The 3,486-nt window shown below is 52.5% G+C and overlaps 1 long non-coding RNA gene across 2 annotated transcripts; it reads left to right on the top strand.

Moving 5' to 3' along the window:
- Positions 1-1,009: 1,009 nt before the first annotated feature.
- On the top strand, positions 1,010-1,711 carry LOC119358885. Of its 2 annotated transcripts, none has more exons than XR_005172316.1 (2): positions 1,010-1,137; positions 1,317-1,711. It is a non-coding gene; the product is annotated as an uncharacterized LOC119358885 (long non-coding RNA). The 2 variants fall into 2 exon arrangements; XR_005172315.1 differs by having other exon boundaries at positions 1,311-1,711.
- Positions 1,712-3,486: the final 1,775 nt, after the last annotated feature.

The raw sequence follows: 3,486 nt of genomic DNA, 5'->3' as shown, positions 1-3,486 counted from the left end.
TTCCCATCTAGCGTTCCTCCTCTCCACCGCAGCCTCCTGCCATGGCTTCATCCGCCGCCGCTTCCTCCCCTCTCCCCGGCCAGATCACCGAGCGCCTCACCCGCACCAACTACGTCTTATGGCGCACCCAGATCACGCCACAGCTGAGAGGGGCTGGAGTCTTCGGATACGTTGATGGAAGCACGGCGGAGCCGGCCAAGCTCGTCGTCAGCAAGGACAAGGATGGAAAGGAGGAAGCCATCCCCAATCCCCTCCATGCCGTTTGGTTTAGAGAGGACCAGCAGGTACTTGGGTATCTTCTCAATAATCTGTCAAAAGAAGTATTAGTGCAGGTGACTTCCATCGAGCATGCACGAGAGCTCTGGACATCGTTGGCGAGCATGTTCTCGTCGACGTCCCTGTCCCGCGTCAACAACATCCGAGCTGCCCTCACAAATGCGCAGAAGGGGACGCAATCGGTGGCTACCTTCTTCGCGTACATGCGGGGACTCGCCGACGAGCTCGCCGCGGCTGGCAAGCCGTTGAAGGATGATGAACTCATCTCGTACATCCTCAACGCACTCGACATGGAGTACCAGCCGCTGGTTTCCGCCCTCGACGCCAGAACCACTCCGGTCACCCTCGACGAATTGTTCGGACAGATGAGCAATTTTGATCAGAGGGTGGCCCTTTTCCAAGGCGCGGGAGGTGGCTTCAAGTCATCTGCCAATGTTGCCACCCGCGGCCGTGGCGGGGGCTCTCGTTACCGCGGTCCACCGCGGAACGGAAAGGGCAGGAGCGCCCACAACAGCAACAGCAGCGGCGCTACCAACACGCGCGGCGGCCGGCCTCCCTCCTCCAACAACAAAGGCCGCCGCAACAGCAGCTCCAACAACAGATCACACCCTGACATCAGGTGCCAAATCTGTGGCAAGCCGGGTCACTCGGCAAAGGACTGCTGGTATCGTTTTGAGGAGGATGAAGATGACTCATCTCAGGATGAGAAGGTGGCCGGAGCTGCTGATGGCTCTTACGGCGTCGACACAAATTGGTACGTCGACAGCGGCGCCACAAACCACATCACCGGTGAGCTGGAGAAGGTGACCATGCGTGAGAAGTACCGTGGCAAAGATCACATCCACACTGCAAGTGGAGAAGGTATGAAAATTAGTCATGTTGGTCACTCAATTGTTAAAACCCCTCATCGAAAAATTCACCTTAGAAAAAATTTGCATGTCCCTAGCGCCTCAAAGAGTCTTCTTTCTGTCCATCGTATTGCTATTGACAATCATGTCTTTCTTGAATTTCACCCTCATTTCTTTTTGATCAAGGATCAGGCAACGAAGAAGGTGCTTTATCGAGGTAGATGCGTTCGTGGGCTCTACCCTTTGATTCCGGAGATTAGAAGACTCAATAAACAAGTTTTTAGTGCCACCAAAGTGTCTTCAACACGATGGCACGATCGTTTAGGGCATGCATCTTTTTCTTTAGTTGAGCGTTTGCTTAGGAAAAATAAGCTCCCATATGTTGGAGAGCGGGATGTCGAAACAGTTTGTGATTCATGTCAAAAGGCTAAAAGCCATCAATTACCTTATCCAGTTTCTACCAGCATTTCTACAAAACCTTTGCAACTTGTCTTCTCCGATGTGTGGGGTCCTGCCCCCTCTTCTGTTGGTAGACACACGTATTATGTGAGTTTCATAGACGACTATAGCAAATTTTCCTGGATTTACCTTCTTAAGAAGCGATCCGATGTGTTTCAAGTCTTTCTGAACTTCCAAGCTCTTGTTGAGCGCCAATTTAATTGCAAAATTCTTGCTCTCCAATCCGACTGGGGTGGAGAATATGAAAAGTTAAATTCTTTCTTTCAGAAAATTGGCATATCTCATCATGTATCTTGCCCACATGCTCACCAACAAAACGGGTCTGCTGAACGCAAGCACAGACACATCGTTGAAGTTGGTCTAGCATTACTTGCTGGTGCCTCTATGCCCCTCAAGTTTTGGGATGAGGCTTTCCTTGCGGCTGTTCATATCATCAACATGCTACCTAGTCGTGTCATCAACTATGAAACTCCTATTGAGCGTCTCCTTCATACCAAACCCGACTACACTACTCTTCGAGTGTTTGGTTGCGCCTGTTGGCCCAATCTTCGTCCCTACAACTCTCGCAAGCTCATGTTTCGCTCCAAACAGTGCTTCTTCCTAGGCTATAGTGCTCAACACAAAGGTGTAAAGTGCCTCGATGTTTCTACTGGTCGCATTTATATCTCTCGGGACGTTGTCTTTGACGAGACAAAGTTCCCTTTTTCCGACCTACACCCCAATGCTGGAGCCCTACTTCGCAAAGAAATTCTTCTCTTGCCTTCTAGTCTCACCGGCATCACCCAAGGGGAAAATAATTGCAGCGACTCAATGTTGACTAATGCTCATAACCACTTCCATGAGTTTTGTGATGATGCAGATGATGCAAACTCTGAAGAAAATGGTGCAGAAATCGACAAAAACAATGAAGAAAACGCTCCCAACATGCCACATTTTATGTGTCCAGGTTTGGGGAGCAGATCCTCCTCGGGATTGATTCCCCTGCAGGCTGGCAGCGGATCGCCCTCGGATTCTGGGCCGTCCCAGACTGACAGGGCGCGGGATCCCGCCTCGTCTGGCGAGCGGCGCAGCCCCGCCTCCGCGCCTGCCACGTCGCGCCTCGCCACTGGCTCAGGGGCTCCCTCCGGCCCGCACCACTCGGACGCCCCCGCGCGGCACACCGACAGTCGCTGGGCCCCCGTTGGGCCCCTTCACTACGAGCGCCGCCAGTCGATTGGCGCACAACCTCGTCACTTGGCGCCAGACGCGGCCCCCGACGTTGATTCGGGTCGGTCTCCTGATGCGGCCCCAGACGCGCGATCCGACGCGGATTTGGCCGGGCCCGCCTCATCATTGTTGCATGACGGGCCTGAGCCGGACGTGCTGCTCCACCGTGGATCTTCTGCGCCACGAACCGTTTCGCCCGTACCACCTCCCGCTCCCGATGTTGCAGACGATCCGTCTGCCCTGCGTGATGACGAGGTGGCCGGGGCAGGGGGCGCCATCGGGGGATCTACTGCGCCGGATATATATGTTGCGCCTCCTGTTGCTTCACGCACACGTCTAAAAAAAGGGGGTAACTAAACCAGTTAATTACAAGCAAATAACAAAGTTTGGTCTTGCCTGCTCTACAGATGAACCACGCTCTGTTGGTGAGGCACTCAATGATACAAAGTGGAAGAAGGCCATGGAAGAAGAACACCTGGCTCTTCTGAAAAATCACACATGGCATCTGGTTCCTCCAAGGCAAGGTAAAAATTTGATTGATTGTAAGTGGGTTTTCAGAGTTAAACAGAAATCTGATGGAACCATAGATCACTACAAAGCCAGACTCGTTGCAAAAGGCTTTAAACAACGATATGGTATTGACTATGAGGACACTTTTAGTCCTGTTGTCAAAGCTGCAACTATTCGTCTTGTGCTC

Source organism: Triticum dicoccoides, chromosome 2A (assembly GCF_002162155.2).
Source record: "Triticum dicoccoides isolate Atlit2015 ecotype Zavitan chromosome 2A, WEW_v2.0, whole genome shotgun sequence".
Lineage (NCBI taxonomy): Eukaryota > Viridiplantae > Streptophyta > Magnoliopsida > Poales > Poaceae > Triticum > Triticum dicoccoides.
Note: the sequence above shows the minus strand (reverse complement) of the source record. Positions and strands in the feature narration are given on the sequence as shown.